Source organism: Delphinus delphis, chromosome 17 (genome assembly GCF_949987515.2).
Source record: "Delphinus delphis chromosome 17, mDelDel1.2, whole genome shotgun sequence".
In the NCBI taxonomy this organism is placed as follows: Eukaryota; Metazoa; Chordata; class Mammalia; order Artiodactyla; family Delphinidae; genus Delphinus; species Delphinus delphis.
In genome coordinates, this window is record NC_082699.1 from 41,035,793 (window position 1) to 41,059,904 (window position 24,112).

Consider the following 24,112-nt stretch of genomic DNA (forward strand, 5'->3'; position numbering starts at 1 on the left):
CACGGTAAAGTTCCGGAACAGGTTATTAAAGGTGGTCTGTGTCCATACTTACAGAAGAAAGCATTAATCACTGGGTATTAGCAGAGGTTCACTAAACAAGCCATGCAAGGCTAATGTGTCCTTTTTTCACAGGATTACCAGATTGGGAGATCCAGGGAATATCACAAATGAGCAAATTTCAGAGCATAAACCCCACCTAAGCTAAAAAATAATCAAAAATTTTAAAAATACCCACCTCAGCTTTTTGAAACCCAGTTATGCTATTATAGTTCTTTTCTGAGAGTTACAGTGAACGTTAACTCATTAAAGGCTCTGAGAAGTCCTGCACTGAAGAACATATTTAACATTATCACAATGAGCAAGTGATCCACAAAACACACTTGGAAAAGAAGGTTTTAGACAAATTTCAGCAAGGTAATTTGCTAAGTTTTTTATCATATCAACTGTGAAGGAGGTAGAGAAATGTGGGTTTAAAAAATAGGTTGTTGGAATCAGAGCTAGGTAGACAACTGTACCTAAAGAGCATTTAATTAACTGATTAATAGTCACCTATGGGGGGGGTCTCTAATGTAATGTCTCAAGGCTCTGCCCTGTCTCCTGGAATGTTCAACATTTTATCACAACATGGAAGACCTACTTTTAAGTTTTTCAGATACCCTAAAGGGAGAGAGGCAGTTAATATGCTATATAACACACTGAAATATTGTCTTAAAACCAAGAAAGGAATCCAACAGAATCTTACTGAGACTTGTTAGAATCATTAGTATAAATAAAGGATAGATGAACTCTGACTTGAAACTGGCTCATATGATAAAGACCTGGGGTTGCAGCTACATTAAGACCAGCCCAGGCCAAATGTGTGATAGGGCTACCATGCTTCCAAAGTCACCCTGGGCATGTACGATGGCCTGGAAGGCAAACAAGTCAGCCAAGGTGGTTTGGCCACACTGGAAATTGTATTCTGGTCTTATGTTCCATTTTGAGAGGTACATTGACAGATTGGAGATTGTTCAAGGAATGACGAACATCAGGAGAATTCTGGAGAACATGTGCCCAGAGGAGGAAATTCTGCAGAAACCAGGGCTATTTAGATGGTCTGTAGAAGAGAAGATAAGGGACATGTTGATAACTGACTTCAGGAGACCGTGTAGTATAAAAGTATAAAAGAGTATAAGTATATATATATATAAGTATATATAAGTATATAAGTAAAAGTATATAAGAGTATAAAAGAGATAAGTCTGTGCTCAAATCTCTGCTCTAGTACTTCTGGGCTGTGTGACCTTGGACAAGTTTCTCAACACCTTAGCTTCAGAGCCCTTAGATAAGAAATCATCTTCTCCGTTTAGTGGGGTTTTTGTGGTGGTCCTGGAGCAGAGTAGGTGGTCAATTCATGCTTCTCTTCTCTTTCTCCATGTGAAGAAGGGCAATCATAGCATTTAGAAAGGTGACATTTGATATAGATCCAACGGAAAAACTGAACCAATGGGAGAATTCCCCAAAGGGAGGTATTGGCTGAAGAAAAGTAGGAACTTCATAATAATCAAAAGCTAGAAAACAAAGATATTAGCTTGGCTACCTTTAGGTTGGCCATGGAACTACCATAGATTCTATAGAAGAGATGTCTGCTTTGGGTGTGAGATGAGATTGGATGACTCCCAGATGCCTTCCAGCTCTGCGGTTCCATGATTCAAATTCTCAGCTAGTCTGTTTATTGTTCTCTTCCATAGGTAGACAACTCATATATATTCAACTCCCATTCATATATATTGAATAGATACTATGTGTACTATTAAAAAAATTTTCTTTGACCATTCCCTATGTATGGGTTCTTTCTCTCTTATTTTGTGGCCTCATTACAGCCTAGCTCAGGGATTTTTCCTTATTGGGAACTTAATAAATGTTGATGAACTAGTAAGAGAGGTCTATGATGGTCTGATGACCACACACTCACACTTTGGACTCACACAGGCATGTGTTCAAATCTTGGCTGTACTTCTTGGCCATGTGACCTTGGGCAAGTTACTCTCTTGTAATAATAGCTTTATGAGAGCGAATGAATAGAATATTCTAATTCTTTAGAAAAACAGTTAAGTGTATAATAAATAGATATTATTTTTGTAGTTGCTGTCAGAGTGAACATAAACCTACTTAATACTTAAATAGACGTTTTCTGACTACACAGTAAGAGTCTTAGGGATGAATTGGTTCTTCCTGTACATACTTATTTAAAAATATTTTCTCCTAAACAGTGTTCTTGGTTATCATGCTCCAAAGCCTACTTGAGTCTATTACCCTAGTTTTTGCCATATTCATGATGGGGAGGAAAGAGGAATCAACTGGAAATAAGCAAAAGTGAAGACACGGAAGTGGAGGCAATTTAACCTTGGCCAAAAAATCTATGACAAAGTCAGAGCTGGTCTGAGACAGCCTCATGGGGAACCCCTGGCGTGCAGTCAGCCTACACTGGAGACCCAATGAGCCTCCAGCTGTGGCCACTTGGGAAATGGCCCTGCCTCTTGTTGTTGTGCTCTGCAAACAGGAAGTGTCCGTCAGGCACGCCCTGAGCCCCCGAGAGCATCCCCGACAGGGCTTGCACTTTGGTTAGTGTCTCGCCCATCATGGGCCGTGGCCTAGACTTGGAGATACTCGACCACGAAGGGAGGGAGAAAAAGAAGGAAGGGAAGGAGTATGAAGTAAAGATACTTTGTAATTTTTTTTTAAATTGTGGTTAAAAATATATAGCATTAAATTTACCATCTTAACCATTTTTAAGAGTGCAGTTTTGAGGACTTCCCTGGTGGTCCAGTGGTTAAGAATCCCCCTTCCTGTGCCGGGGACACGGGTTCAATCCCTGGCGGGGAACTAATATCCCACATGCCACGGGGCAACTAAGCCCATGCGCTGCAACTACTGAGCCTGCGCACTCTGGAGCCCGCACGCCGCAATGAAGAGCCCGCGCACCACTACGAAAGATCCCGCATGCTGCAGCTAAGACCCGACGCAGTCAAATAAATTCTTTAAAAATTTTTTAAAGAGTACGGTTTTGTAATGTTAAGTATACTCACAGTTTTGTGCAACAGATATTTTTCATCCTGCAAAACTAAAACTCTCATTGAACAAGTCCCCATTTCCCCCTCCCTCTAGCTCCTGGCAACCACCGTTCTACTTTCTGTTTCTATGAATTTTACTACTTTAGATGCTTCATATAAATGGAACCATATGTGACTGGCTTAATTCAACTAGCATAATGTGCTCAGGATTCATCCATGTTGCAGCATGAGACAGGATTTCCTTCTTTTTTTTTTTTGGCTGTGCCACATACCATGTAGGATCTTAATTCCCCAACCAGGGATCGAACCTGTGCCCTTGGCAGTGAAAGCACAGAGTCCTAACCACTGGACCTGCTGGGAATTCTCAGGATTCCCTTCCTTTTTAAGGATGAATAATATTCCTCTGTGTGTGTGTGTGTGTGTGTGTGAGACAGTCACATTTTGTTAATCTATTCATCTATCAATGGACACTTGGGTTGCTTCCACTTCTGGGCCACTGTGAATAATGCCGCTCTGAACATGGGTATACAAATACAGAAATGCTTTCAAAGGGACGCAGAATCTAAGAGTTTGGAAAAGTTTGCTGGGGAGATTTGGGGAAATAAATGTGTGGAACAAAGAAGCAAGTCATGCCTAACAATGACAGAAAAAGTCATTACTCATGGATTGTTGAGATGTTAGGAACAGAAGTCACTCAAACTAGATCAAAAAAAGAGGAACTTATTATGAGAACACAGGGGTGTCTCATGGTACCCGAGATGGGGCCTCAGGAAATACTGGATGCAGAAACTGGAGTTAATCAAAGTTCTTCTCTTTATCTCTACAGAACCCACATTTATTCTTTCAACAGCAGGCACCACTGTTCCAGGCCTTAATGATACAACTGTAAATAAAATAGGCTTTACACTGGGGAAGAGGAGTAATAAACAAATAAACAAGAAATTCCAAAGTTTATAAATTGTATGAAGGAAAAAGCAAGTGCTGTAGGAAAAAATATAATGGAGGGGGTGGTGGGGGGGTGCCCAACTTCGCCATTGTTGATCATTGATCGCTTCTCTGAGGAAATGACACTGAAGCCACAGCTTGAAGGATAAGGAAGTATCAGCCACATGAAATTCCAGGCAGAGGGAAGGGTGTGCTAAGGAAGGAAGAGAAGGCTATGAGCCTGGAGGAGGGTGATCAAGGTGGAAATAACAGCTGGAAAAGAGAGGTGTGTCATGGTGGGCATGACCACATGGAAACTTGTTGACCATGGAATGGGGTTTGGATTTCTTTTCTAACACAATGGGAATCCATTGAGGAGTTTTAGGCTAGGGAGTGACATCAGCTGATTTATATTTCTAGAAGATCCTTCCGGAGGTCAGGTGGAGAGTGGATTGGAGAGGGAGAAGGGAGTGGTGGTGGTGAGACTGGGTGGGATTCCTGCAGATGATGGTTTAGACCAAGGTGGAGACAGGAGAGGTGGAGAGAAGGCAGGGTCAAGACATACTTGGGGCACAGGAATGTTCATAGGAGCACTCTTCATAATAGCCAAAAGGTGGAAATGGCCCAAAAGCCTAGCAACTGATGGATGGATAAACAAATACGGTATATCCCTATGGTAGAATATTAGTCAGCCATAAAAAGGATTGAAGTCCTGATATGATGTGGATAAACGTTAAAAAACATTATGCTGAACGTAAGAAGCCAGTCACAAAAGGCCACATATTATATGACTCCATTCATATGAGAGTCCAGAATAGGAAGATTTATAGAGACAGAAAGTGGATCAGGGGTTGCCTAGGGCTGGGGGAGAGGATGACAGGAAGAGAGGAAACAACTGTGGGGATTCTTTTGGGGATGATGAAAATATTCTAAAATTGACTGTGATGATGGTTGCACATATCTGGGAATACACCAAAAGCCATTGGATTGTACACTTTAAATGTGTGAATTATATGGTATGTGAATTATATCGCAATAAAGCTGTTTGAAAAAAAAGACCCATATTGGGAGGCAAGCCGACAGGACCTGAACTCTGGTTTGGAAAAGGAGGAGAAGCCTCTCATCTCTATTCGTTCTGTGCCTTTGTTTCATTTCCCTTCCTCTCTGTGCACAAGGAAAAAAGGGGCTGTTCTAGGGCTTACGCTCCATTCCATCCAGCCCAGCTCCCAGACAATAGAAATCTCTGTAACCCCATTTCAGATCCCCTGGATGGAGACTCATTTGTCCAGGGTGGGTCAGTGGCAGGGAAGCAGAGCTGCCTAGTCCATACAGCCAGGCCCACCCCTTAGCGGGGCTGCGTGGGATGAGCAGGTCCCATCGTCAGAGGTCATAGGAGAATATTTCAGATTTCTCAGACAGAACGAGCATATAATGCACACCTTCGATGTGCCACATCCGGTGTCAACTGCTTTCACATCCCTAATGCCACTTAATCTCTTATCTACACTGTGTGAAAGTTTGTGCTGACTAAAAGGAAGCATTTTCCATCGGGCTCAACTCGTCGTATATGCACAATGTTGAATCAAGGCCACCACTGGTAAAATCATCTACCCAAGGCTAGGAAGAGGCATCCTTGAAATGGGATTGCTGGCCACAGATGTTGGTTTCCAGAGGGCGGTGTCTTCAGGTCACCAAAACACAGGGCTCAGAGTCCCTCCTGGTGAGTGAGCTGCACTGGCCAACAGAGAGATATTTCTGAAAAACGCTTTTAGAACCCATCTGATGGGAAGAGAATCTGTTACAAAAACTCTTTGGTTCTTATATAGTCATCTGTGAATTGCCTGTTTAAAAATCCTTCCTGGTCTTTATGAAAGCTGATTGCAAACTTTAGAAAGAATGATGGCTAATGCCTGAGGCTGAAGGTGAGGAGCTAGACACAGGGAAAATCCATATTCTGCAACTTCATCAGTGTGGAGTAGGCAGAATCAAAATCCAAACCACATTTTCCAAAAATATTTTTCCTCTTAATTCTGAAATCCATGTGTATTATATGAGAAATCTAATCCGTATGTTTCTTACTCATTTACACTTAACTCATCAAAGTGTTTCCTCTGAAGAATTATTTGACGTCCAAGAACACTTCAGAGATTTTTTTCTTTTCAACAAGGTTTTGTTCTTAGAAATAAAGAAGGCTGCTGAATTTGTATATGCGAAGAATCAATGAACTCGAACCCCAGAAATGTTCAACTTCGTTTCAAGCAGGTTCTATATTCAGGAGAAACAACTTTAGGAATGAGCTCTTTCTCTTTTAAATTTTTTAAGGCGTGTGGGGCGGGGTGGGGGTGGGGCTCTAAATGGATGCTTGGATTTTCATGCCCAAACGACTTCCTCTTCAGCCCTTGATAAGCACCATTAGATAGATGAAGTCCATCTTCTTAAGGTACTCTGAAGTGGTCTTCGGCTTTTTAGTTAGAAGAGGCTGCACCTAACTTTGATCCTTCCCTCATAGCATGTGGCAAAATCTGCCCAGAGGAGGATGTATCCTTCTGAGATCCCCAGCATGTGTGTTAGAAAGTACAAAGCTCTTGATGAATGAGGTGTCATGGAATCACCGGGCTTGACCACCACCTAAGCCATCCATCAGGACGGCCTGATAACCTCTCTCATGCCCTGCATGCCGAAGTTTCTTCCTTAGTTTGCCAAGATTTATCTTTATCTTTCATTCATATCACACTTATTGTATATCTCTTAGCATAGCTGTGTCCTGGGACTGGGAGGAAGGAGAAGGCACTGCTTCTGCTTATGAGACGGTCATCATTTCACTGGGAGACAAAACACAAGTGAGAAGTTTATCAGAAGTGTGCTTGGTGGGTATTGCAAGAAAGGAAGGATGCTCATGGACGGACTGAGCAGGAAAAGCGTCCCAGAGCAGGTGGGCCTTTCAGTCCAGGAACAGGAGCCTGAGTATGGACGTGGCCATACCTAGATGAAGAAACAAGGCCCCCTGGGCTGGCATCAGTTGGGCGGTCCTTCAAATTGACGAGCTAAAAATATTTGCTTGATGTGTATCTGGAAGAGAGACTGAGGACTCACTGCAGAGGGTGTCCAGGACCAAGAGGGGCAGGGATCATGGTCTCTATCGCCTCTTCAATTCCACTCCACCCAAATTCACCCACCCCACCCAGCAAGCCCAAAGCCGTGCAGTCAGTTACCTGGTCACCCGCTCAGTGACCTTCAGTCGTAACTTCTCATGTGCCCTGGGAGTCTTACCACCCATCCAAAGTGCTCTTTCTGTGTTCTAGTAAATATAAATTTCTTCATCTCCTTCCATTTCTAATGAGGTTTTAGCCCCCTGCGGTCTTTTCTGGGACAACTGCCTGGCTGGGATGATGTGAGAAATAGGCAAGTACTTGGCTCGGTGCCTAGAGAAAACGAACAGGCTAAAGAAGAGAAAATGGGGTCTAGGGACGCCGCATTTGTCTATTTCCTCCTATGCTCCAGGCCAGTGCTTGGGGTCTTACAGGCACACACTCAGCTATTCTCTGTAACAGCACTGCAAGGCAGGTGTTGTGATTCCATTTAATAGATGAAGGAGCCGCATAGAGGCTAACACACTTGCCCATAGGCAGCTAATAAGGAGTGGAGCTTGGATAGAGATGCAATACAGGGTTAGGATGGATTGCGGGGGAGTGAAGCTTAGAGTCAGGGAGAGCAATGAGGAACCACGAGAAAGCTGGCTACAGGGGAGGGGCAGTGAGCTGGAAACGGGGCATAAGAGAGAGAACCACAGGCAAAGAAAGAACAGGCTTTCGTGACTCTGCCACCTGCGAGGGTCAGGAGTAATGTTGGAGGGAGAGGAAAAGAAGTTTCTGGTCCTGAGAAAGCATTTGGTGACACTGAAACCTGGATGTCAAGTAGGGGCACGGGTTTAGAAGGGAAAGATGCTGAGTCTGTTGTGTCTGAGGTTCTGGAAGGACTGCAGTCTAGGCTCCTGGTCCTTGCTCAAGAGTGGTCGGTGCTGGGTCAGAGGACTAGCCTTGCGTTGAGGTACTGAAGATCATAGATGGGACCTCCAGGCAAGGAAGCAGACCAGTCTGCTGGACACTGGACCTTTGGGACCACCATCCTGTGTCTCTCACGATACAGTACCACTGCGGTGGGGCCTCTGCTGCCTCTGAGGCAGAGCATGGGCGAACTGAAGGGATGTTTTCGGTTGTTCCAGTGACTGGACGAGGCCACCCGTCTTCAATAGGCATACAGGGTATACGGGGATACAAGATGTCCTACCCTGCACGAGACAGTTCTGCACAACTTATATGGACTTGTACATAGATTTTTCACCTAAATGAATATCCAGTGCAATATTTAGAAATCAAGAGGAATCCAGAGTAATTTTTTGGTCTCTGAGCTTAGAATCTAACCACGGTTTCCATATATACATATACCTTTTGTGCCATTTAAATGTATACTTAGTTTCACAAGAATGGAAATAAAAAAATTGTACTTTGTTTTACTGGCATTTGACTGAGTTGTTCCATGTCAGAAAATCACATCTCTGACGGCCACATGGTTGCTAGAATTTGAGTTAGTTCTCTGCATTAATAGTGGTCCCATTAAAGGCGATCCTGCATAGGTATTCAAGCATCTGATTATTTTGTCTTCAAGTACTCATGTCTAGCCATAAGTTGAAATACATTTTTTCCCTGTAGATTCTTTTCTTTTATCCTTCACATTATAGTTAGGTCATTAGATTGATTTCTTTTTTTTTACATTATGCATATAGATGAGTTATTTTATCTGTAACTTTCATTTCAGGAGAGTGAAGGAGGTGTTACAAATTAGTTGTTATAAGGCAGGGTTGGGACTAATGGAGTTAAGAACTACTGGTTCTAAACTAGCACCATCCTATAGACATATAATACAAGGCACAAATTAAATTCTAAGTTTTCTAGCAGCTATCTTAAAAACACTAAAAGTATGGAATATTATGCAGCCTTCAAAAGGAAAGAAATCACGTCATATCCTACAACATGGGTGAACCTTGAGGACACTATGCTAAGTGAAATAAGCCAGTTACAAAAAGACAAATACCATATGATTCCACTTATATGAGGTATCTAAAGTAGTCAGAGTCTTAGAAACAGAAAGTAGAATGGTGGTTGTCAAGGATTAGGGGAGAGAAGGAAAAGGGGAGTTGCTATCTAATGGACATGGAGTTACGGATTTGCCAGATGAAAAAGTTCTGGAGAGTTGTATTTGTGAATATAATTAACACACTGAACTGTATACTTAAAAACAGTTAAGATGATAAACGTGTGTTAATGTGTTTTTTTACCAAAATTTTAAAAAAATAAAAGGAGAAAGTAAAATTAATTTTTATAGGATGTATTTATTTAACCCAGTATATTCCAAAATGCTATTATTTCAACATACAATTGAAATATCAACTTCAATTAATCAACAGAACAACTATCAATGAGATATTTTATATTCCTTTTCTCATACAAAGTCTTTGAAATCTGTGTGTACTTTGTACCGACAGCACCCATCAAGCCAGACTAGCCACATTTCTAGCACTTGATAGCCACATGTGGTTAGTGGTTACCATACTGGATGGCAAAGTCCTAGATCATAGCTAACACTTGTTGAGCAGACCTTAAGTGCCAGGTACTGCTGTTAATGCTTCCCGTGGAATGACTCATTTAATCATCATAACGGCCCTATGCGGCAGACACAATTATTGTCCCCGTTACACGTGAGGAAACTGAAGCTCAGAAAGTTTGAGTCACTGGCCTGAGGTCACACACCACTGTGACCCCGAGTAGAAAGCTGAACTCGGGCATTCTGGTTCCAGAGCCCTGACTTTATTTTTATTTTTTTGGCTGCGTTGGGTCTTTGTTGCTGCGTGTGGGCTTTCTCTAGTTGCGGCGAGCAGGGGCTACTCTTTGATGAGGTGGCTTCTCTTGTTGCAAAGCACGGGTTCTAGGCACGTGGGCTTCAGTAGTTGTGGAGCGTGTGCTCAGTAGTTGTGGCTCGCGGGCTCTAGAGCGCAGGTTCAGTAGTTGTGGCACACGGGCTTAGTTGCTCCGCAGCATGTGGGATCTTCCCGGACCAGGGCTCGAACCCGTGTCCCCTGCATTGGCCAGGTGGATTCTTAACCACTGAGCCACCAGGGAAGCCCCAGAGCCCTGCCTTAACCACTGTGCTACGGGTGCCTTTGTAAGACTTTTCCCTCAGACTCCTTTTCCAGCCACTGGGAGTCTGCACAGCCCTGGCAAGGCTTCAGGTAGCAGGAACCTGGCTGGCCCACCAGGTAGGCTCATTTTCCCACCCGTTCCTGAGGAGCATGGCCGAGGCACTGGCCAGCCCTTCTGAGAAGCAGAAAGAAACCTGTGCTTGCTTCACGACCCCTGCAACCTTCTCTATTCTTCTCTGTATTTCCATTAGGAGAAGTGGTGCGTCTGGCAGAGAAAGACAAATATCATATGATATTACTTACATGTGGAATCTAAAATATGATACAAATGAACTTATTTACAAAACAGAAACAGACTCACAGACATAGAAAACAAACTTACCGTTACCATAGGGAAAAAGTGGGTAGGGATAAATTAGGAGTTTGGGATTAACAGACACAGACTACTATATATAAAATAGAAAACAACAACAACAAAGGTCCTACTGTATAGGAACTATAGCCAGGGAACTATAGCCAATATCTTGTAATAAATTAATATGGAAAAGAATATGAAAAAGAACTTATATATATGAGAAACTAAATCACTTTGCTGTACACCAGAAACTAACACAACATTGTAAATCAACTATACTTCAACTAAAAAAAAAAAAAAAAGAAGAAGTAGTGGGTCTGGGCAAAGACAAAACACAGCTGGGGCAGAAAGACTGTCCCAACTCATGCATCTAATAAAAACCTGCTACCAGCACCTTGCTGGTGAATTATCTGCATTCCAATAACTTTTTCTCCTGGGTTTTCCTTAATAAGATAGATTTCTTCATTTCCTGGGACTCCCTCAAGATTATACTGACAACCTCCCCATTAATTACCAAACTATGCCCCATCACAAAATGATTACATTTGCTTCCTACCTAAACGCCTCCCCTCATTGATGAAAAGTCTCACTTAAACTAATATGCTTTTAACTTGCTTCATTTCAGCACCTCCATAGTGGCTACTAATGAGCTGACTCCTTGCCCAGCTGGTCCCTCCGCCCTTCCTTGTGTTCTGTTCCAAGACCAATTTAGATCTGTCGGAACAGGAAAGGGGAGGGCTCGCCCTTTGAATCATAGGCTTGGCTGGAGCCTTCTTGAGGGATGAGGACACACGACCTTGAGCCTGAGGCCCCCCACAAAAGTGAGACTCCACTTGCAGCTTCCAGAAACACGAAAATTGCCTAAGAGTGGGGCCACTGAAGTAAAACGGCCTCCCAGTTTCGACCGAGCAGCTTAATGAGTCAGGTAATTATACCCAGATTCCCTTTACAGGGGCCTCTTAATTATTATTTAATAAAGAGATAATTCCAGGCTGTAACCCGCGAGGCTGGCGGCATCATAAGCACCTCACTGGAGAAGCGCCTCCCCTCAGACGTTGTCCTCCTCTGGCAGGGAGACGGGGTGCTTTGAAAGGACCCCTCATCCTTGCTTCTGAGAATATTGTGTGCCAAGCAACTCCTCTTCCTGGCACTGTCTTCTCTGGGGTGTCAGCTGGGTCCCTTCACTGCAGTGCTGTGAATCAGGTCAGTCTGTTCCTCTGAGTAACCCTGATCTCATTCTGCTGGCAGCAGGCAGTGGCCTGAGGCCCTGCTGCCTTCCGAAGGCTGTCCACTCCTGTGGGCAGGAAGAGCTCCCCTAGTTCCCACTGTGAGCCAGGTTCCGTTCTAGGTGCTCTCGATGCCTGTCTCCTTAAATGTTCACATGGGCCTCTTGATATATGTGTCCCTCCCCATTTTACAGATAAGGAAACTGAGATTCCCTGGATTGCCCAAGGTCATACAACTAATGGAACTGGGAGAGCTGGGATTTGAACCTACGTCTATATTATTCCAGAGCATCAGGGCTTAACTCCTGTACCATACTGCTAGGGGTTAGCCAGCCAGGAAGAAAATTATTTGGACCATGTTTTCTTTGGTAGATTATCAGAGAACTTTGGTAGATTATCTAAGGACATCCATTTTCATCAATATTGATGGTACATCATGCTCTTGGTCCCTAACCAGGGACACGTACAGTAATTATGGTTTCCCCTTCCCCGTCCCAGCAGTATTCATTAGACCAGGGATGGACCCATCATCCTGGCCAGACCAGTAGGAGTTCTTCCCTGGAAATTTTCAAATTGGAATTGAAGAAAAGAGGGGCCTTACCCACTCTAGTGGTACCAGCAACTAGGTACATATGAGCTCCAAGGGGCCAGGGGTCATGGTCCAGGCTTGTGGAAAAAGGCAAAGACAATGTTGACAATACACAGAGAAAGAGAAAAAATTCCAAAGGTATTCAAGCCCCCGATTCAAATATCTGGGACACAACAGGTCTAGTTCCCACAATTCAGCTATGTAAATCAATACATTTCCCCCTTTCGTCCCAAATAGTCCTACTGAAGTTTCTATCACTTGTAATAAAAGTGCTCTAATACGCCATGCTCTGGAATTTGGTCTGCTAAGGACAATGGGGCGCCTCCTAAGGGTTTTAATATGTGGGGCAGAGAGGCAGCTGTGCCATGGTAGAGAGGAAGGGGATGCTGTGAGCAGGAAGACGGCGAGGAACCTCTTGCAGTGTGGGCAGCAACGGTCCCACGGAGAGATGTTGAGAGCCAGAACCAAGGCGACTGGGGATGGGGTCAAGAGATACTTAGTTGATGGAAGTTTTTAGATGTGATGATTGATTAAAATTGTGAAGATGATATTGGAGATGCCCAAGATGATCCTTAAGTGGATGGTGATGCCATTAGCTGAATGGGAAACACAGGACACACGTTGTACTCAGGGGAGGTGCGTGGTGAAGCAATAGGTAATAAGCTTGACTATGGAGGGTTGACTGGTGTCCAGCTGCATGTGGCTCCTTTAAGAGGCATGATGTGTTCTGGCACCATGACAAACGTGTGCTCTGGCAATCACCTGCTGGTCACAGCCTCAGTCCTGACTTGATCATGCTAACCTGTGCCTCACACCCCTTTCCATCCTGCTCTCAGCTCCCAGTCACCAAGTGGTGTTATTTTTGTCCTTGCATCACCTTCCAGATTTGTCAGAACTGGTATTGTCTTCCTGATAGAACTTTGGCTCCTTTCCATGGGATTCTGTCCTTCCTGCCGCTCAGTTGAATTGAGCTGCCTTGGATAACTCCCCCACTGGAGTGGTGGAGAAGGACGGCTAGCGCTGTTAAAAACAAACAAAGGAATCATGCTGCAGGAAGGTGACTCCAGCCAATTTGGCTCCTTATAATTATTAGGCTTTTTGTGCAGGGTATCTATAGCCTACCATTGTTAAAGGGAGCTGAGGATTATAGATCTCCTCTACCACGACTGCCCAACTAAGGGGTTGGTTGCATTGGGTAGGTTGCATTGAAAGCAAGACCCAGACCAAATTCTGCTATACATACAAAGATTTACTAATAAGCAGGCACTACAAACATGCACAATCTTTTTTTCCCTAAGTTTGCTCTCTGTCTGACACACACCTTGTATAAAGAGACAATGTTCTAGTGGCAGAATTCATCTGGGCTACGAGTCACAATCAGGCAACAGCCTCATCTGTTAAGTGAGGCACAGTGATTAGGTGGAATCTTAGGCATGGCGAGCCATTATGAAGGGTGTAAGCCCTTGAGCTTGCAAAATTCTTACACTCTGTTCATGTAACCATGGAGAGCCCATATTGTATTTCTAGCTATCCACCATATCTTTTTCACCATTCATTTAAACAATGAAAATTATTTCTAAACCCATTATACAAATGAACAAACTCTCTAGTGAGGATGGAAGATAAAGATTGCTGAAACTCTACCCAGAAATAAACCCACGCATATATGGCCAACTAGTTTTTGGCAAGGAGGCTAAGAAGACTCAGTGGGGAAAGGATAGTCTCTCCAATAAATGGTGATGGGAAAACTGGATCATCACAGGCAGAAGAATGAAATTGGATCCCTATCTTACACCACTCACAAAAACTAACTTAAAGAGGATTAAAGACTTAAATGCAAGACCCGAAACTATGAAATTGCTAGAGGAAAATATAGAGAGAAAGCCCCTGACATTGGTCTGGGCAAAGATTTTTTTTTTTTTTTTTTTTTTTTTGGATATGACATTAAAAGCACTAGCAGGGGGCTTCCCTGGTGGCGCAGTGGTTGAGAGTCCGCCTGCCAATGCAGGGGACACAGGTTCGTGCCCCGGTCTGGGAAGATCCCACATGCAGCAGAGCGGCTGGTCCCGTGAGTCATGGCCGCTGAGCCTGCACGTCCGGAGCCTGTGCTCTGCAACGGGAGAGGCCACAACAGTGAAAGGCCCGCGTACCGCCAAAAAAAAAAAAAGCACTAGCAACAAAAGCAAAAACAACCAAGTGAGACTATATCAAACTAAAAAGGTTTTGCACGAAAAAGGGAAAAATCATCAAAATACAAAGGTGAACAGGAGAATATATTTGCAAACCAAATATGGAACAGAAGAAAATATTTGCAAACTGTCTGATAAGGCGTTAATATCAAAATTATAGAAAGAACTCATACAACTCAATAGCAAAAAACCAAACAATCCAATTTAAGAATGGGCAAAGGACTTGAATAGACATTTTTCCAAAGAAGACACACAAATTAAAAATAGAGGGCTTCCCTGGTGGCGCAGTGGTTGAGAGTCTGCCTGACGATGCAGGGGACGCGGGTTCATGCCCTGGTCTGGGAGGATCCCACATGCCACGGAGCAGCTGGGCCTGTGAGCCATGGCCGCTGAGCCTGCGCGTCCGGAGCCTGTGCTCCACAACGGGAAAGGCCACAACAGTGAGAGGCACACGTACTGCAAAAAAAAAAAAAAAAAAAAAATAGAACTACCATATGATCCAAGAGCCTTCCTTCTGGGTATATATCCAAAGAAAATGAAAACTCCAACTCAAAGAGATATTTGTGCCCCCATGTTCATCACAACATCATTTACAATAGCCAAGACATGGAAACAACCTAAGTTTCCATATAAAGTGACTATATAAAGAAGATGTGTATATATATCATATATATGATATATATATGATATACAAATATATATATGATATATATGATATACAAACATATATATATATCATATATATATACAAACATTATTTACCCATAAAAAAGAAGGAAATCCTGCCTTTGCAACAGCATGGATGGACCTTGAGGACATTATGCTAAGTGAAATAAGTCAGATACAGAAAGACTTTTTTTTTTTTTTTTTTGCAGTTCGCGGGCCTCTCACTGTTGTGGCCTCTCCCGTTGCGGAGCACAGGCTCCGGATGCACAGGCTCAGCGGCCATGGCTCACAGGCCCAGCCGCTCCACGGCATGTGGGATCTTCCGGGACAGGGCCACGAACCTGTGTCCCCTGCATCAGCAGGCGGACTCTCAACCACCGCGCAACCAGGGAAGCCCCAGAAAGACATATTTTATGTTCTCACTTATATGAGGAATCTAAAAAAGTCAAACTCATACAAATAGAGAATAGAACAATGATTGCCAAGGGCAGGGGGTGGGGAAGGTAAGAGGTGTTGGTCAAAGGTACAAATTCCCAGCAATAAGATGAATAAATTCGGGGGATCCAATGTACAGCATGGTGACTATAATTAACCATATCATATTATATATTTGAAAGTTGTTAATCGAGCAGATTTTAAATTTTATCACCCCAAAAAACAATGGTAATTATGTGAGTGGGCTAAGGTGTTAACTAACTTTATTGTAGTAATCATTTTGTAATATATACATGTATCAAATCATCACATTGTACACCTTATACTTACGTATATTATAAGTCAGTAATATCTCAATAAAGCTGGAAAGGAAAAAAAGATGGTCGAAGCTCTTGTAGAAGGTGCTTCTGGAGTGTGACATCCAGTTAGCATCTATCAAAGCTTACAAACACTCTGGAATGTGTATTCCTGAGCAGGGCACTTCAGATGTTAACAAATTGCTCCTAGGAGGTAAATTAAAAGTAACAGATCAAAAAAAAGTAACAGATACATCTCTCTGTCTAGGCTGAAGTATTTGAAACTAAATTGTATGTAATATAATTCATGCCATGTACTCACCTCAGAACCTTTGGAGAAGTATTCTCTGCATACAATGTCTTCACCCCCTTCTCACCCATTTGCCTGGGTAACGTCTTATTAGAATGGCTGTCACCTCCTCCAGGAAGTCTTCCCTGATCCTCCACCACCCCCACCAAGGCAAAGCTGAGTGACTCTCACATCTCCTGTAGCATCTGTGCTAACTTTTCATCATTGGGAATCAACTGGTCTTTTCCCTATCACTTGACTGTAATCCCCAGTCCTTTTATCCCTAGTACCAAGCAGAATACCTGGCCATTAGCACAAACTCAATTTGTTTGTAAAATTGAATTTAACTCAAACAAGAAAACAATTTTGTTTTTCTGTCTCATTGCTTCCCAGCCATGTATTGGAAAAGGAATCACCAGTGATCATTTGTTGGCCAAAGATAGGTAACTGATGAAAAGGAAATGAAGGAGACGTGGCCCTGGATAGACTGTAAGAATGAGAATAATTTGGAAGTGACCAAACGTAGAACCATTTTTAGTTTTTTCCTTTAAACGCTCCAAGTCTTTACTGAGTTTGCACTCAGGGTGGGCTCTGGAGCTGCAGTAGCGGCAAGTATCTTCTGTACTGGCTGATCTCTGATATTTACCCTGAAGAGACGAAAGCAACCAGGAACCTTAATCACTTGATGCTTCCCTAGGAGTCCCTCAATTCCTAGTGGAGAGGAGGCTGGTAAGGTGCCGTCTGCCAGACAGAAAGCCCATCAGGAGGCTGCTGACCTCATTTTGTCCAAATACACAGACTTGGACTTGACATTTGCCAAAGTGCAGCTAAACAAATGGTGGTAAAATGATGCCCCACCTATTCAGCCCACATCAAAGTGGCTACATGTGGTTTTCAACGGTAGAAAAGAGACTCAGCAGGAATACTGAGATACGGCCCATTTATTCCTTATAGGGACTCTATTCCTTCGCAGCTGTAGACCTGTGATCTTCAATAAGACCAAGTCTGTATCTCATTGGATATTTTGTCTATTGGATGTTTTGTAAAGAAGGAGAAAGGATGGTGTGGAATTCATGCATTCAAAATAGGTAAAGTTTACGCTTTGGGATTATATGGAAAATACTGTGAGCAAACGACTGCTATCCCCAGAGGCCCCAGGAAAGGAACTGGAGGCTGGGGAGGGTCACGATTCCTGTCTCTCTTCTGCACCCACAGCCTCGACTTTCTCTCCACCTCAACCCCCTTATCCCGAAACAACACAAAGTCACACCAGGATCAGCATTCTGGGCGGGAAAACAATGCAGGACAATTCTATAACACAGAGTGGAAAACCATGGTGCTGGGAAGTAGACTGGGCAGCAGCCACCTAGGGTACCCGGCCTGCTTTCAGGTAGAGCTGGATGGGTACGCATGGCCTGGGGCTGGTTATTTTTCCTTGTGGGGAACAAGGGATCCTCTGAAGAGCTCTTGGATAAAAGCTCTTTACATGAAAGTCATTCCGTGAATGAAATCTGGTGTGTCTGTGTTCTTTGCTCTGGTAAGTAGCAAAAATTGTCAGAGATAATAATTAAAGGCCCCCAAGCCCTCATCTGAAATTCAGGATTTCTCGGATTTTAGAAAGGTAACTCAGTAGCTGACACCTCAGGAAATGATCACACGAACATTTCTGCAGCAAGTGTATGACTATTCATTCCTTTGTGAAGCTGCAAAGCCGACAGGGAGCTCAGGTCAATCTGGGTCAAGTCAGAATGATGAAAAACTTTTGGTATTCAGAGCTGTCTGAATCAAAATGTTTGAATAAGAGATCATGGACCTGTAATAACATTTTCCTGAAGGGCTTATCTGTCTCGAGAAGAGAGACTCTGATTTCCGCTACCCCATTTAGGGAGCCACGTAGCAGCACACAGCTTCAGGCCCAGAAGCCTGACATCCTTCAGGTGAACCAGTGGCAACTCCCTCCCCCCTGCATTTCCTTCCCAGGGATTTTAAGACTCCGCGTGTGTCTTTTCATTTGTTCTTTCTTTCTGCATTGTGCTTAAGGCAGTGCTGGCTTCACTGCTCCCGTGGATACCCACAAAGTGAGGCAAGCCAGGATAATGGTTAAGGGCTAAGACTTTATAGTCAGAAGGAGCTTGGTTTAAATCCTACCTCTGACACTTTTTAGCTGTTTGTTGGATCCTAGGAGGCTGCTTGACCTCTCTGAACCTCAGCTTATTCAGCTATAAACCCTCATGCGGGGCTGTTATAAGAATTAAATGAGGCTTTAAGGTTGCTGACAATTATGGAATGCTTGCTCTGTACCAAGCACATATTAAGAGTTCTACATGACGGGTTATTCTATAAAACAGATACCATCCTTATTTTATAGATGAGGAAACTGAGCCTTGGAAAGCTGGGCTCACTGGAGCCATATTGCTATCAAATGGAGAAGCTGGCATTCAACACTGAGTCGTCTAATCCCTGGTACTCTCAACCACTCTGCTATAATGGCTCATTAGATGGTCGGCGAAATGTTTTGCATGGTTTCTGAAACAGAGTGAACTCTCAGTGTATGATAACTACGATATCATAGTAATGATGATGATGTTAAAGGAGAGCTGAGTTTAAGCTAAATCTAGAGGCAGACCATTGAGTGACTTGGTTTTCATTGTCAACAATTACCCATGTGGTGCTCCTGACTTGCCAGCCTAGGGATAACCGCCCCCAGAGCTCTGTCAACATCCTTTTTAAGTAGAGTCTCCCATATACCTGGCTCAGGGATTTTTAAAATGTTATCAATCTGTCTTCCATGCCCTCTAGTATAGCACTACTGTCTTAGGTCAGGTTCCTTGGGAAACAGACTCACAGGCAGAAAATTGATTGGCAAGTGCTCTAGGGATCAATGACTATGGGGAATGAAGGCTGAAGGACTGAGCAGAGAGAACTGCACTGCAATGCAGTCCCAACAAAGACCTCAGTCTATCCCACCCAGAGCACTGGGGCTAAGATGGTCTGTGGTGGGCAGAAATCTAAGATAGTCCCAAGATTCCTGCCCTCTGGTGTACATGCCTTGTGCAATTCCTTTACCTTGAGTGCAGGCAGAAGCTGTGAATATGATGGGCTATCACGCCCATGGTTAAGCTACTCATCAATTGACTTGGAGTTAATAAAAGGGGAGATTATCTGGGTGGGCCTGACCTAATCAGATGAGGCCATAAGTGGATCTGAGCCCTTCCAAGCATGAGAGGGAATATGGGAAGGGCCGCATAGCAGGAAATAGCAGGAAGGCCCTAGGAAACTGAGAATGGTCCCTGGTTGACAGTCAGCCAGGAAATGGGAGAGCAGTCCTAGAGGCACAAGGAACTGAGTTCTGCCAACTCTTGATTGAACATGGAAGAAGACCCCCAAGCCTCAGGTGAGACCCCCAAGCTCTGGCTGGCACCTTGGGTTCAGCCTGGTGAGACGTGAGCAGGAGATCCAGTTGTGCTATGCTTGGACTTCTGACCTGTGAGATGATAAAGGGGTGTGGTTTTTGCTTTATTTTTTTAATTAAACTTTTTATTTTGAGATAATTGTACATTCATGTGCAGTTGTAAGAAACAGTACAGAGAGATCCTTTGTATCCTTTACCCAGTTTCTCCCAAGGGTAACATCTTGCAGAGCTGTAGTACGAGATCACAACCAGAATATTGACATTGAGACAGTCAAGACATAGAGCAATACCATCACTACACCCTGTAGTCCTTTTATAGCCAGGCCCCCTTGCCTCCTGCATCTCCTTCCCCCACTTATCTTCGACTCTCAGCAATCACTAATCCATTCTGCATTTCTGTAATTTTGTCATTTCAAGAATGTTATGTAAATGTAGTAATATAATATGTAACATTTTGGAATTGGCTTTTTTCACTCAGCATGACTCCTTGGAGATTCATCCAACTTGTGTGTATCAATGGTTCATTCATTTTTACTGCTGTGAAGTATTCCATGATATGAATGTACCACAGTGTGTTTAGCCGTTCACCTGTTGAAGGACATCTCGGTCGTTTACAGTTTGGGGCTGCTACCAGAAAAGCTGATTTGAACATTCGTGTACAGCCTTTTGTTTGAACGTGTTTCCATTTCTCTGCAAAAATTTCTCCGGGATTGAAACTCTGGGTCATACGGTAGTTGCATTTTTAGTTGTTTAAGAAGCTGCCGAGCTTTTCCGAAGTGGCTGCACCATTTTACCTTCCCACCAGCAATGTATAAGTGATCAGCTTTAATGCCGTCACTATGTTTTATTCTAGATTTTCTGATAGATGTATAGTGATAACTCGTTGTGGTTTTAATTTGCATTTCCCTAATGGCTAGTGATGTCGAGCATCTCTTCACCCACTTATTTACCATCTCTATATCCTCTTCAGCAAAATGTTCCTTCATGCCTTTTCCCCCAAATCTAATTGGTTTTCTTTTATTATTTACTGTTGAATTTTGAGAGAGCTTTATGTATTCTAGATGCTATTCCTTTGTCAGAAGTATGCTTTGCAAACTTATTGTCTCACTGTCTGAAGGTTGTCTTTTCATTCTCGTAACAGGATACTTACAAAGCAAGTTTTTAAATTTAGATGAAACTCAATTTTTTTTCTTTTATAGATCATGCTTCTGGTGGCAAATCTAAGAACTCTTTGCTTAGCCTTGGATCCCAAAGATTTTTCTTCTGATATTTTCTTTTCTAAAAGCTTCGTAGTTTTACATTTAAGTCCATGATCCTTTTAAGTTAATTTTTTAATAAGATGTGAGATTTAAGTCGAGGTTCATTGAAAAAGCTAGCCTTCCTCCATTGAACTGCTTTAGTACTTCTGTAAAAAATCAGTTGGGCATATTTGTGTTAATGTGTTTCTGGATTCTCTATTCTGTTCCATTGGTTTATGTGTCTATCACTCTGTAAACATCATAGCTCTGTCTTGAAATCAGGTAGACTGATTCCTTCCATTGTAGAATTCTTTTACAAAACGATGTTAGCTATTCTGGTTCATCTGCACTTCCATATAAATTTTATTTATTTTTATTTTATTTTTTTATTTTTGGCTGCGTTGAGTCTTCGTTGCTGTGCGCAGGCTTTCTCTAGTTGAAGTGAGCGGGGGCTACTCTTTGTTGCAGTGTGCGGCCTTCTCATTGCAGTGGCTTCTCTGGTGGAGCATGGGCTCTAGGCGTGCCGGCTTTAGTAGCTGCAGCACGCTGGCTCAGTAGTTGTGGCTCGTGGGCTCTAGAGCACAGGCTCAGTAGCTGTGACGCACGGGCTTAGCTGCTCCGCGGCATGTGGGATCTTCCCAGACCAGGGATCGAACCTGTGTCCCCTGCATTGGCAGGGAGATTCTTAACCACTGTGCCACCAGGGAAGTCCCCATATATATCTTAGAATACTTTTGTCTATACCTATAAAAAATCTTGCTGGGATTTTGATAAGAATTGCATTAAACCTGCATTTGGGAGAATTGACCTCTTAATTATGTTGAACCTTCCAATCCATGAGCACGCTATGTCTCCACTTACTTAGATCTTTGGTTTCTTTCAACATTGTTTTCAGTATAGAATTTCTGTAGATGTTTTGTTACATTTACACTTAAGCATTTCTTTTTTTTTTGAGTAATTGAAAATGGCATTGTATTTTGAGTTTTGATGTCCACCTATTCATTGATATGTAGAAATAACAATTGCATATACAATTGTATATCTAGAAATACAAATGTGTACAATTTTTGTATGTTTATCTTGTATATTGCAACTTTGTTGAACTCACTTATTTGTTCTAGGAGTTGGGTTGTTTTTGTTTGTATGTTTGTTTATAGATTCCATGGGATTTACTACATAGACAACCATGTCATTTGCAAATAGGGACAGGTTTATATCTTCCTTTCTGACCTGTATGTACTTTATTTCCTTTTTGTGTCTTATTAATTTGATCAGAACTTCCAATAATATATTGAATAAGAGTGGTGAGAACAAACATCTTTTACCTTGTTCTTGATCTTGGGAGGAAAGCATTCCATCTTTCACCATTAAGTGTAATATTAGCTGTAGGCTTTTGGTAGATACTTTTCAACAAGTTGAGAAAGTTCCCCTCTACTCCTATTTTCTTCTAAGAGTTTTATCATGAATACATGTTGAATTTTGTTAAAAATGTTTTTTGCATCAGTCGATAAGACCGTGTGATTTTTCTTCTTTAGCTATTAATATGGTGGATTACATTGATTGATTTTCAAGTATTGAACAGCCTTGCATTCTTTGAGTAAACCTCCTTTGAGAGGGTGAGAAGGACCATTGGGGAATGCTTTGTTGTATTTTAAGCCACCTGAGAACAAATGGTGAGGAGTTCACCAGGCAGTTAAGGAGGGAAAGAACTTCCAGGGTGACGCATTACAGTTACAAAGGCACTGAGGCATGAAACTGCCTTCTTTGAAAAAAATGCAAATATTTCAGGATGTCTGGAGTGTTGAGTCCCAGAGGCAGAGCGGCAGGAGACGAGGCTAAGATGTAGGCCAGGCAGAGCTCCAAGGCTTTGTATGCTGTGCTCAGGACAGTGGGCTTTCACTGAAGGTGATGGAAACCACTGTGAGGCCGGATGTAGGGAACGATCCAGTAAAGTTTGCCTTTTAGAAACCCCGTGAAAAGGGAACTGGAGGGCAGAGCCTAGAGAAGGGGAACCAGGAGGAAGAATCCAGGAAAGGAAGGATGGAATCCTGTATTACCACTAACATTGAACTCATTACCTTCCTTCTTCAAACCCTTCTCCTCAGAGCCCCCCGACCCTCCTTATTCACTTGCCCAAGGCCGTCTCAAACTCCTCTTTCTTTTGTCTTCTACAGCCAGTTAGTTGGCAGAGCCTCTGTGTCCTCATCCTCTTCTGTCCCTTTGCTCTACTCACTGCCACCAACTCAGTGAAACTGGAGTATTCGTATTCTCCTCACTGGCCCCCTACTTCTGCATTTTCTCCACCTCCAATCCATTCTCCGTTCTTGCCCCTGTTTTCACCTTTAAAATTCCCTACTCTCATCAGATCACTTCCATTTCTACAAAAACTTCAGAAAGGATCTGCTTGGTCTGTATCAAATGGAACAGACTCCTGGCTGCCTGGGGGCACGGACTAGGGTCTTAGAGGCACTGCTTTGGAAGGTCTTTGAGAGAAATCTCCTGTGAATTGTCAGGGGACCTCCGATGCAAAGGCAGCCATCTACAGGGCAGAGCTTTGGTGCCTGAAAAGATACCTTCTCTTTGGCATGCCTGACCTCCACCAAACTGCTCATTTTTTCTTGTAGCCCTCCTCTCCAGCATACTAGTTCAGAACAGGCACACAGGGGCACTCAGCATGTACTTGGGGAATTGAACTGAATTGGATGGAGTTCAGCCAGGTTATTGCTTTATTATTATTTGCAATCTAACCTGCATTTCTGGGACTTTTCTTCTCCCTGCTCCTACTTACCTCCCTTCTCTGTGCTTTACTGTTCTTGGCTTGGATTTATGGGAGGCAGGAGCCCTGGCTGTCCTATGGCCACTCAGGAGCCCTGGACACTGAGTCTGTGCACCAGAATGATCCTGCTAGGCTCTCGGGGCACTTTTTGGTCTAGGTTGTGACGGTCTTAGGGACGGGGACTGACCTGTCTTTGGGATGAGGGTGGGGGGCATGCCACTCCACTCCCTGCTAGCCCAGGGACAGAAGAGTTTTTATTTAGTAAATGAGTGCTAATATTTGGTTACATGCGAAGCCCTCAGGAAGTCATTCCAAGAACACAGCGGACATTCCAGCCTTCCAGTTCCCTGATCCAGTCTCTCACAATCCCCAGCCACACACCTGAACACCAAAGACTGGATTCTTTACCTTCCTCCACTATCTTCCTTTCCGATCTGCTTCCTAAGCCCTCCCTGAGCCCCTTTTATG

General features: G+C 43.2%; 1 long non-coding RNA gene across 1 annotated transcript; it reads right to left on the bottom strand.

The window, feature by feature from the left end:
* Positions 1-9,384: 9,384 nt before the first annotated feature.
* LOC132413157 (uncharacterized) lies at positions 9,385-13,386 on the bottom strand. The gene is made up of 3 exons (XR_009516620.1): positions 13,221-13,386; positions 12,356-12,420; positions 9,385-10,438 (listed from the first exon to the last, which is right to left on the bottom strand). It is a non-coding gene; the product is annotated as an uncharacterized lncRNA (long non-coding RNA).
* Positions 13,387-24,112: the final 10,726 nt, after the last annotated feature.